The following is a 13,052-nucleotide window of genomic DNA, read 5'->3' as shown; positions in this document are numbered from 1 at the left end:
GACTTTTTTTGTTTTATATTTTTAGCCAGGATGATTTGTCAATTGTAGTTAAATTTCTCATTAGTATGTAATAACTCCCGAGTTATCCCTCCAGTCAGAAATTGCGTAGGTTAAAGTTTCATATTCTTAACAAAGGTGTTAAACTTTTTCAACAATATTTTATATAAAAATTAAGCACAATAGCTTAACTGATTTTGTCACTTTCAAAAATAAATTCATTTGGTTTTCACAGTAGTAGTCAGATATTTATTGAAAGGCTGCTGTTTAAAAAGAAGGCATGGTTCTCATTGTGACCTGAATTGAGAGCCACTGAAAATATTAACTCACTCTGGTGTCATTTTATTCCAAATAAGTTTATTTATCATCATTTTGTTTTGTAGATTTTTGCTGCCTGGCTATTGTTCTACTGTTTTCTGTTGAGCTTACTAGGTATATTAGCAAAAATATTTATAATATTAACCATGCTTACAGAAGAAATAAATCTTCACACAAAATTTTCTAATGAGTACCGCATACAAAGCTGCTAATTCCACATAATCGTTAAAACTGAAGAGACTACATGATTTGCAAGTCACCCCCTTGATATACTTTTACCTAAATCCAAAATTTCACGAAAATTCGAAGAAGATTGTGAGGAAGAGAAGAAAATTTAAAAATGTTCACAATCAAGTTGAATTTGTTTTTCTTTTGATAAATCTAAAAAAAAAGAAAAGAGGACATTCTTTTTGTAAAACATTCTTCTATGGTGGTCCTCATTTGTATCAATTTGGTTGTGCTTCCCATGCCAATTCTAATTTCAAAGAAAATACTGCTTAATATGTATTCTCCAAAGCTAGGATTAGAAAAGGCAAAATGTCTTGTTTTAGACAGTGTAAGTTACTTCTTGATTTATACTCCTTGGATGGGATTTAGGGGGCCTAAAGAAATTTCATGAGAATAAAATCAGCAGGTGGATTTTCAGCCTGTGACTTAAAGTCAATATAAATAGCAGATTTTGTTTTGATCTTGTTCCTTTATCCTGATCCTCTGCACATATATATGCACATTTTTAATAGGTATCATATAACTTATACTACATTAATATCTGTAGGTTTTTTGTTTTCAATGGATGTCCATATAAAAGCTTAATGTTAAATATAAAAATCTATTCAAATTATTTCATAATTCATTAAGTAAATTTTTTTTTATTTTATTTCTATCACTATAGTAGCTAAGAGCAAACATTTTGTACTTAGACTAACAGGGTTCATATCCCAGATCTTCCCCTTGCCAGCCATGGGATCTGGGATATGATATTTAACCTATTTCTCAGTGTGCTTATATATATATAATTGTCTGTTGCTGTCGAGTCAGTTCTACCTCATGAGGATCCCATAAGTGTGAAAGTAGAACTGTGCTCCATAGCAATTTCAGTGGTTGATTTTTTCAGAAATAGATCACTAGGCCTTTCTTCTGAGTCACCTCTAGGTGGACTTGAACCTTCAACTTTTTGATTAGCAACTGAGTTTGCTAACTTTTTGCATCACCCAGGGACTTCAAAATTGTTTGTAGTGAGGGCTAAATTATTTTATATAAAACATTCAGAATAGTGTCTGAGACAGTGGCTCAATAATTTTATTTTTCAATATTTTTGGTTAAATTTTTAAATATTGATTTCTGTTTATACATTTTATACAAACAACCCAAATTACCAACAGCCTAAATTATTTGTAGTATGAGTAGATTTTTAAATCAAGAATTTAAGTAATTAATTTTAGTCTCTGTTTAAGAATATACTAACAATTTTAATTTCAATTAAGTAAAAAATTATTTTTTTAATAAAATAAAAAATTTATTCTTTCCATTGATATTATCATGTTGTTCATGGGCATGTTTCTAGAAATTATGCTGCTTCATTGTATATATTTTTTCATAATGGCTTTAGTAGATTGTTCCGATCATATGTTTAAACTTTAGACTAATTTTTAGAAAAAGGATTGGGAGTGATAAATATAAATTTTATTAATTACTAACAGTATGATTATTTATATTGAAATTTAAATGACTTTACTGATACTATTAAAATTAAACTAATTAAGCTAAGTTACTGGATATATGAGGTCTATAAAAATAATTGTATCTATATGTTATAGCAATAATCATTTTCAATATACTAAAATATTATACCGTTTACAATAGTATAAAAATCTTCAGATACTTGGGAATAAATCTCACAAAAATGTACAAAATCACTACATAGAAAATTTCAAACATGACAGCTATTAAAGACCTAAGTGGAGTTATGTGTCATGTTTATAAATTAGAATACTGTATATTGTAAAAAACATCATTATTTCTCAAATTTTTCTACAGATTGAGTCCAATCGCAATCAAATTTCCAATGACTGTATGTGTGCGTGTGTGTGTGAGTGAAAATGGTTGACTGAGTCTAAAATTTATATGGAAATGCATATGGCCAGGAAGAGCCACGACAAGTGTAAAGAAGAAAAAGAATTTTTAAGAATTTATTCTAACAAATAACAATAAAAATAATTATTATAAAGCTGAAGTTATTAAGACTGTAATATTGGCAGATTAATAGTCAAATAGACCAGTGTAATCAAGTAATTAAACAGACCTACTCACATAACAAGTGAGTATAGATTCAATTGTTTTATGACCAGTTGACACTGTAATGCAGTGAGGAAAGAATTATAACTTAAAAAAATACTGCTGGGTCAAATGACCGTATAGATAGGCAACAAATAAGAATCTTGATTTCTATCATACCATATACACAAAACAGTTCTTGGTGGATAATAAAATGTATCATAATAAAGACTCTAGAAGAGCAACATAGTATTATATCATCATGAACCATATTAAGCAAAGATTTTGCAAAAAGGACTCAATAAAACAGGGACCATAAAGGAATATTTTTATTTTAAAGATTTTTTAAAATTCAATAACTTGTTTTTACAAAAGGCAACACTAAGAGAGTAAAAAATCCAGTCAATCAATCAGTATTCAGTAGATATTTAGTTTAAAATTTCCAACAATTAAATACGAAAAAACGCAAACAATGTAATAGAAAAATGAGCAACGGTCTTAAAAGACATTTTGTTTTTGTTAAGTGCCTTGAGTCAGTTCTGACTCATAGTGACCCTATGTACAACAGAACGAGACACTGCCTGGTCCTGTGCCATCCTCACAATCATTATTATGCTTGAGCCCCTTGTAAATTTTCTCTTTTGAATATCCAAATAGCCAGTAAAATATAAAAAGGTGCTTAGATTCATTAATTAATTACCTCTTATTTATCAAGGGAATGCTAAATAAAATCAGAAAGTGGAGGGGGAAGGTTAGGGGGATAGTGGGAATGACAATAACAAGTGTTGGTGGAGATAAAAGAGCAACTGAAACTTTCATACACTGCCGATGGAAACATGAATACTTACAACCGTATTGACAAACTCTTTGACAACGTCTTCTAAAGTTGAGCATATCCATACTCTGTGATCCAACATTTTTAATCTTATGGATATATACCCAATAAAATGCATAATTTTCTTACAAAGAGTAATGCACAAGAATGTGTATAGCATCATTATACTTAATAGCTAAAAGCTAGACTGTCTTAGTTGTCTAGAGCTGCTATAACAGAAATACCACTATTGGGTGGCTTTAACAAACAGAAATTTATTTTCTCTTGGTTTAGGGGGCTAACATTCAAATTCAAGGTGCTAGTTCTAGGAGAAGATTTTCCCTCTCAGTGGTCTCTATGGGAAGGTCCTTGTCTCTTTTCAGCTTCTGTTCTTTGGCATGGCATCTATCTTCCCCCATCTCTGCTTGCTTGATTGCTTAATCTGCTCTTTTATGTCTCAAAAGAGATTGATTTAGGACATACCCTACACTAACACTGCTTCACCAACATAATAAAGAAAACCCATTCCCTAATAAGATTGTAACCACTGGTATAGGGATTAGGATTTACAGCGCATACTTTGGGGGGACACAATTCAATCCATAACACTAGACCAAACCCAAATGTCATTAGAAATAAAAAGATATTTAATTTATGATATACATTAAGAATGAAGTACAGCTGTACACACTAACGTGAGTGAATCTCACAAACAATACTGAGGAAAAGAAGCCAAACACAGTTATGTATACCCTTGGATTCTATTTATTTAGCATTGAAAAATAGGAAAAGAAAATAATCTATAATAATACCATTCAGAGTTCCTTCATGGTTTATAATGACTGGGTAGTTGACATGAGGGGGACTTCTGTAGTGCTTATATTCTATTTATTGATCAGGCTGGTAGTTATTTGGATTTCTTTGCTTTGTGAAAATTCATCATTTTGTGCACCTTTATTTTATACTTCAATAAAAATGTTTCCTTTTAGAATGCCATTTGGTTCCAAGGCCCACAATCATTTCCTGCCCCCACCACAGGGACCTCAGTGCAGATGACACGCAGTCCCTTGCATTGCACTTGTTGTGCATTGCCCCGGAGAATTTCTCTTACAGCCTTTCAAACTTAGCTATATGTCTAAATAATGTTTCTGATAGTTTGTTAAGCATTCCTGGGCCTTTTATAGCAGTTGGGTTTTCAGGTTATGGAGTTGGCTATATTTAAAGAAATAGAAATGCCAAGAATGTGTCTGATCCTGTTTTTTTTTTTTTTTTTTTCCTTTACTTAAATTTGCGTACCTGGTGATACTTTCAGTGCAGTAAAATTTCTTTCAATTTTGAGTTTGATTTTAGTTTTTATTTCAATTACTCCTTTGAAACACCTGTAATTTCCCGATGGCTCTTTGTTCCATCATCTCTTCCCTCATTATTTTTAGTTCTTTGGCTTGTTCCTGTATACTCTTGAAGAGTCTCTGAAATGTGCTCTTAACATCAGTCATTAAACTTTTACAGGCTTATTTTACTCTTGACTGGCACCTACTTCTATTTATTATACTTTTGTGTCTTTAATTTTAATCCTTTAATCTCAACTAGACTTTTTTCTCATAGTCTTTTCCATTCAGATGACTTTTTTCCTACCGTATTGACAGTTGTTCTGACAAGTAGAACACAATAATTTATTAAAAACTTAAATACCTAGCATATATGATTAGTAGGGTTATTTTTTGTCTTTGTGCACGACTACAACACCTATGTTGGTCCCTGGGTGGTGCACACGGTTTGCGCTCATCTACTAACTGAAAGGTTGGTGGTTCAAATCTAACCAACGGCTTCACAGAGAAATGGTCTGGGGATCTACTTCTGTAAGATTACAGCCATTGAAATCCCCATGGAGTATAGTTCTATTCTGACACACATGGGTTAGCCATGAGTCGAGAACAATTCGACAGCAATGAGGTTAGTTTTTGGTTTTAAAAACCCACTAAGAGCTAATATAGTCTCATTAGTCAAGTCTTCTTCCTGCTTCGGACAGATGAGATCTCTAAAAGGATGTAGAAATATGGTGAGAAAGGGCCAGAACTCTGACCCCTCCTAATAGATGCACCTGTTGTCCATACAAACCTTGCTCTGTAGCCTTTAACAAAAAGTGGCAGAGTGATTAGTCTCCCAAACTTCTTAGTGAACAGCAGAACTGCTTTTTTTCTTTCATAACCAAAGCATTATTTGTTTGTCTCTTTGTTTTAAATCTTGTTTGATTCAAGATTGGATGAGTTGGGCTTTGCTGAATCTTGTAGGCTTTTTGATTCTATTATACTTACAGGATGGGTGTCTTAGTCATCTAGTGCTGCTCTAACAGAAATGCCATGAGTGGATGGTTTTAACCAAGAGAAGTTTATTCTCTCGCAGTCCAGTAGGCTACATGTCCAAATTCATGGCATCAGCTCCAGGGGAAGGCTTTCTCTGTCGACTCTGGAGGAAGGTCCATGTCATCAATCTTCTTTTGGTTTGGGAGCTTCTCTGCGCAGGAACCTCAGGTCCAAAATACACACTCTGCTCCCAGTACTGCTTTCTTGGTGGTATGAGGTTCCCATGTGTCTCTGCTTGCTTTTCACTTTTATATCTCAAAAGAGATTGGATTAAGACACTATCTAATCTTTTAAACCTCATCAGTATAACCTCATCATAGTGATAGTTTACAATACATAAGGAAATCGCATCAGATTTACAAAATGGTACACGATCATACAATACTGGGAATCATGACCCAGCCAAGTTGACAGATATTTTTGGGGGACACAATTCAATCCATGACAAGGGTATCTAGTAGTCACTACTAAGTGTTTAAGAAAGATTTACTTCATGGACTACAACACAACCCCTTTCTCAATTTCAGCTACGTAAAAAAAATCTACTTAAATTCCTAACATTTTTCTCAGTATTTAGGAATATATATGCATTTTATTTTTTATAATAAAATTCATTTCAAAGGCTATATCAGCACTTGAGTGACAGTGATCTACCTTCAGTGATTAACTCAATTCTACTATTTTTAACTCGCTTAATTTTTCATAGATTATAAAAGTTACTTGTACCCAGAAAAAAATCAAATAAGATAGAAAGTAATAAAATAAAAACTGCAAGTTTTTTGTAATTTATCTCAGCATAGGGAATGGAGAGCCAGGGACATTTATTCTTGCAAAGCTAAGTTAAGGAACAAAAAACTGTGATCACATTTTGGCATGTGGCAATGTCAACATTGTCTTATCTAATTGCGTTGCTATATAGCCATAGTGTATATAAATAACATCAGACATTTAGTAGGATGATTGATCTTTCTTTCCCCCTAATTTTAACTGATTGTTAGAATGATAGGCAAATAAGCAATGAATTTTAAAAGAATAACTAAAAATACTTATGCTCTCCAAGAAAAGGCCAATGTTTAGGAAATAGAATAGATACATTACATTTTGAGAATGTTACTTAAAATCAAAGAGCTAGGTTCAAGGCACCCATCATGAGCTGTGTAACCTTAAGTAAATTGCTAAAACTCTCTGTGTACAGTTCTTCCTTTGTGAAATAGGGTTAGTGATATCTGTGTTACAGTGATAATGTAATCATTTTAAAACATAATAAACAGGCCTAGTACTAAAGTAAATACTCAGAAAGTGACACATGTGATTTTGAAATCACATTATAGTTTTAAGTCTAACGAACGGCATGGTATGAACTATGTTTCCCCATCTAGATTTCAAAAACCTTTTAATATAGTGTCACGTAAGATAGACACAAAAAGACACTGGGGTTAAATAATGTTAACAAGATATCTATAATTTAAGAGATATCCATGCCTTTTATATTTTATTTATTTTGAATTTCAGAAAGTAGGAAATAGTTTACAGTTTGTTCCACAGAATTTTTATTTTGACACAGTATTTTTTTAAAAATTTTTTATTGTGCTTTAGATGAAGGTATACAGAATAAATAGTTTCTCATTAAACAGTCAGTACACATATTGTTTTATGACATTGGTTAACAACCCCACGACATATCAACACTCTCCCTTCTCGACCTTGAGAAGCTTTTTTTGGTGAAAATATACGTAGCCAAAGTTACACCATTTTTAAAGTTTCTACATGTACAATTCAGTGACATCGATTACATTCTTCCAGTTGTGCTGCTATTCTCACTATGCTTTTCCAAATTATTCCATCACCATTATCTTCAACTCACTCTCCCCTAGGCTTCCCATTAAACCTTTTGAGTTGCTGTTGTCAGTTTGATCTCACATAGATAATTCTTTTTTTTTTTTTTTTACCTTAAATCCAGGTTTGCAGAACAAATAGTTTCTCATTAAACAGTTAGTACACATATTGCCCTATGACAATGCTTAACAACCCCACGACATGTCAACACTGTCCCCTCTCAGCCTTGGGTTCCCTTACACCAGCTTTCCTATCCCCTCCTGCCTGCTAGTCCTTGTCCCTGGACTGCTGTGCCTCATTAGTCCTGTTTTGTTTTATGAGGCTGTCCAATCCCTGGCTGAACGGTGAATTTTGGGAGGGGCTTCACCACTGGGCTTAAAGGGTGTCCGGGGGCCATACTCTTGGGGTTTCTCCAGTCTCTTTTAGGCCAGTAAATCTGGTCTTTTTTGTGTGTGCTATAATTTTGTTCTACATCCTTCTCCAGCTCTGTCCAGAACCCTCAGTTGTGATCTCAGTCAGAGCAGTCAGTGGTGATAGCCGGGCACCATCTAGCTGTACAGGACTCAGTCTGGTGGAGGCTGTGGTAACTGTGATCCATTAGTCCTTTAGGCTAATCTTTTCCTTGTGTCTTGTTCTCTTCATTCTCCCTTGCTCCCAAAGGGGTGAGACCAGTGAGTATCTTAGATGGCTGCTCACAGGCTTTTAAGACCCCAGACGCTACTCACCAAGGTAGAATGTAGAACATTGTCTTTATAAACTGTTATGCCAATTGAGCTAGATGTTCCCCGAGACCATGGTCCCCACAGCTGTCCGCCCAGCAATTCAGTCCCTCAGGGAGTCTGGAAGTATCTATGGAGCTTCCATGACCTTTCCTTGTACAAGTTGTGCTGGCTTCCCCAGTAATGTGTACTGTCTTACCCTTCACCAAAGTTTGACACAGTATTTTTCAGGCAATTTTATTAACATTAACCAAAGCAGTTTGCATATAATTTTGAGAAATGTAATATAGAGGAAAGGACAATAACCCAAACTGAGTTAAAGTCCTAGCTTGGTAATTTCAGCTCAGTGACATTTTACGCAGTTTTCGTCTTTTTAAAATCTATTTCTTTGTTCTAAAATTAATATATGACTATCTTTCCAAAAACCAAAATAAATGATATTTGATAGTTTACAGTACTCAACAGGTGCTTAATTAAAGTTAATTCCAGCTATGGTTTTTGGTTTTTTTTTGTTGTTGTTCAATTGTTTTTCTTCCTTATTCTATATTACAAGACATCTTTTATTCTATCTTCCCGATTCTCAAAACCTAGTGAGTTGAAGAAAAAAAAAAAAAAAGGAAAAAGTGCATGGTCCATATGATAAAATGCTTTGTAGTACTTTCTGGAAAATGGTAAAAATAGGCCCATAATTTCCTTGAAAAATATTCTTATGTTTCTTTCATATATGGTAATCATGCTATATACAATAATTTAATAGAGTATTTAAAAGAGAAGTGTTGCTAATTCATATGTCGATATTGCTATTTTTATGTTTTTCTTCCGGAAAGACACATCTACTTAGGTAACATCACCCCATATCTGCTATTCTCAGTATGAATTGCTATCTCCTACATATACATGCCCCTTCAGGGGATACGTTCATCTAGAATAATTTGGGGTACTAGGATTTCTGTATTTGCTCTAAAGTTAATCAGTTTCTCTACTGTACCTGACTTCAGAGCATTCCTCATAGGTACGTCTCTCTTGAAATTCTAAGGTAACTGTCCTCCTGAGATATGTTGCAAAGATTGTCTCCATGGTCTCAGACCTCAGAGTCAGCTGGGTGTAGAAAATAAACATTCTCTCTTATCTAGCCCATCTCACACTTGTCAGTGCCTTTTTTTTAATTGCTCCAGTTCACCACTAACAAGAAGTTATTATTTGTAAATCTTTGAGGGAGATGCAGAAATGTGAGAACTTATTTTACTATAGGAAAAACACACACACACACACACACACACACGCACGCACGCACGCACATTAAATTTGAATATTTAACAACTAGTTTCCTTGGCTGTCCACGCACAGAGATACATCCCCAGTACATGTTTGTTGCTTTATCCTCTCAAGGCCCTTCTTCAAGTCCTCAAAAATTAACCATACTTCCTTTCTTGAGATGTATAGTAGGAAAAGCCCCAATAATGTGTTATGTTGAAGAAACCAGCAATTTCCACATCTTATTTCTCTGCCTTACTGAGAATTCAATTTGCATAATGAAAGCTTACTAAGTTTTTTTTCCTCTAAGTAACAGTGGTTCATATTCATGTTATATGCAATTAAGAGCAAGTTATTAAAATGTTCTAAACCCCAATTTCCCCATCATAAAATGTAGTAACATTATTTGTTGTTGATAACTACCATCTAGTCAGCCCCCAACTCATAGTGAGCCAATGCACAGACAGTGGGATTGGACCATTGTAATAAATAAGGTTTTTGTTGGCTGACTTTTGGAAGTAGATCACCAGACCTTTCTTCCTAGTCTGTCTTAATGTGGCAGCTTCGCTAAAATCTGTTGAACATAGCAACACACAAACCTCCACTGACAGACAGGTGGTGGGTGTGCTTGAGGTGTAGTGGTGCAAGGAATTGCTTTTATATGGCCTTTGTATCCATGGTCTTGTAACTCACACATAATGATTGGCTGGGACTATACAGATTGAGTGACTTCTGATTTGCCTAGGGCATTGTTCGGTTTGTGACCCTGGTGGGAGGGCAGTTCCTTGAAATTGACAGTTTCCTTACATAAAGGCCAATGGCAACGAGGTCAAATGGGACCTCACTACCATGAAGAAGAGCCTGTAGAGAAGGGAATCGTTCGGACCAAGGACCTAGGGTCAATCTCCTAGACCTAGAAAAAGAGCTGTAACATTAAAGAAGCATTAAAGCCTGGCGGCAGAGAAGTGACGACAGCAGCACTGCCAGTGGCGTGAACCAGGAGATTGGTGTGAGGTGGCCGCAGTGGGCTTGCCAACCCACAGCACAAGAAAAAGCTGAGTGCCTTCCATCAGGAGGCTTACTTGCAGAGTGGGGTGCCTCCAGGCACTAGCTGGCAGAACTAAGACAAAGCTGTAATGCTTGCCTGTGCAGGGCAGTGGCCTGAGTGTGCCCAATGCAAACATTACACACCTCCTTCCTTAGGCAGCAGGGGTCCATGTAGCCCGGCAGAAAGAGAGCCACAGGCCTGGGTAGCGTGGCGCGACCAGTGGCAGAGCCATAGAAGGGCTCGGCAGCAGAGACTCTGGAGATCCTGTGCAGCGTTCTTCCCGCCAGTGAGGCCAGTGAAGCCCAGAGGCAGAGCAGAAGCCTCAAGCAGCGTGGTGGTAGCTGGGAGCAGCGGTGATGTGAACACAGCATCTGACCTGAACCACAGAATGCCTACCCAGCCATATAAGAATGGACATGGGCAGTTTGGGGAAAGGTAAGCATTTCCCTTTGGGAATCTGTTGCTATTGTTTACTGTTTGCTATCTATAAATAATGATGGCTTTCATTTTGCCAACACTGTGTCTCCTGTATCCAGCTTGAACACAGATAAATGTAGCACCCACAGAATGATTGATGCCAGTGGGTATGCTGCCTCATTCCTAGAAGTCTTATGGCTGCTCATTCCACAGCCTTATGAGGCACAGCCTGTCTGCATGTGCAGCACAGATAGAGCATACAGATGCATTGGCCAGTAATCGAACCAGGGTCTCCCGCATGGAAGCTGAGAATTCTGCCACTGAACCACCTCTGTGCCTCATAATATCATTACCCATCTCAAAAAGCAGTGCTGAGAATGCAGTGAGGTGATGCGTTTAAAGCACTTAGCATAGTGCGTAGTGAATCTTTTATCTTAGTGACTGTAGTGGTTACGGATATTCACTCTCTCATTTACTCATTTGACAAATATTTACGGAGAACCAGCTGTGTTTCAGGCACAGTTCTAGAAACTGGAGAATCAGTGGGAAAGTTAGAACCCCTGCCCGAATGGAACTTCCAGTCTGATGGTAGAGAAAGAAAACGAAAAAACAATTAACATCAATTCATGTAGTGATATGACTTTGAAGTAAAATGAAGGCAGATAAGGTTTAGTAAATGCCACGCAGAGGCAAAGTCATTTACATAATCAGGAAGTGCACTTCAAAGAAAGTATCATTTGGGCAGAAACCCTAAATGATGACAGAAAGTCCAGTGTAAAGATCAGTTTGAAAGAACATTTCAGGCAGAAGGAACACATGTTCAGAGGCTAGAATGAGCTTGGCAAGTCTTAGGAAGAACAAAGAAGGCATATATGCCTGGGGCAGAATGACCAATGAATGGTAGGGGATGAGGTCAGAGAGCAGCTGTCTGTTCATCTAAGACCTTGGATGTGACAGTAATGAATTTACGGTTGGTTTTCATTGTCATGGAAATGACCAAAACTTTGTAATAGATTCTATTGTATAGCGATAAGAAGCAGGTTTGTAGATTGAATTAATTCTACTCTCTCAAGGAAATAAGGCTTCAACTGAAAGCAATAATAGCAGTTATTATTGGATTATCCATTAAAAGTAATAATAAGTAACTGAAGATTTAAATAGAGTAGAATAATTTTGGGATTATTGTCTTAAAGACAAGTGAGCAGGAAATCATGCTGAGTGTGCTGGATATGTCTAAGGGTCTGGTCAGCAAAGTTATGAGATTTTCTTCAGTCATGTTTATGTATACCTGGGGTTTAGGAGCAAAGTAGGACAAAGGAGATAGAGAGTGAACTTAAAACACATTTAGGAGATTTTTCCAGATGGTTATGAGTGAGGGAGGAAGTGGTAAGCAATTTAAGACTGAATTCAATAAGTGATTATAATGGTAAGATTTGATAGGGAGAAAAGGGACCTCAATGTAAAGATGCAATAATAACTTGGTGAGGTGAGTAGAGTATAAAGTGCTGCTGGTATGAAAAAATTGGAGAGATGTTACTAGATTATGTTCACTGAAAAGGTGGGAGGTATAGCCAATGCGTAAGGTGCTGAAATTGAGAATTTTTTAATGTAGTACAATTGTTATACATTAATAGATTTAAGGAATGAAAAAAATTAATGGAAATCCACGGTGGAAATTTATCACCTAAGAGTAAGTGGCTACAATTATAGTCATTCAAAATTATATTTCCTCACTACCATCCTCTCATGGATATATGATATGCGTAAAGACATACATTTATGAGATAGACTTTTAGGCGTAAGTAAGTCTTCAAGTATTTTCTAGTTCAACACTTTTTTCATTGTAGCCAAAAAGAATTTGAAATTTAGAAGTTGTGGCAAAGAGTGGTGCCCAGTAATCCTTTTCAACTTTCCCCTGAAGAGAAGCATAATTTGGTCTAGGGTAACAGTAGCCACTGGTTAATATACTCAGATTACTAGCTGCCCTACTAACTAGAGTAGCAATGTGAAAG

This window comes from Trichechus manatus, unplaced genomic scaffold (assembly GCF_000243295.1).
Source record: "Trichechus manatus latirostris isolate Lorelei unplaced genomic scaffold, TriManLat1.0 scaffold00095, whole genome shotgun sequence".
In the NCBI taxonomy this organism is placed as follows: Eukaryota; Metazoa; Chordata; class Mammalia; order Sirenia; family Trichechidae; genus Trichechus; species Trichechus manatus.
The sequence above is the reverse complement of the archived record's forward strand: the minus strand, read 5'-3'. Positions refer to the sequence as shown.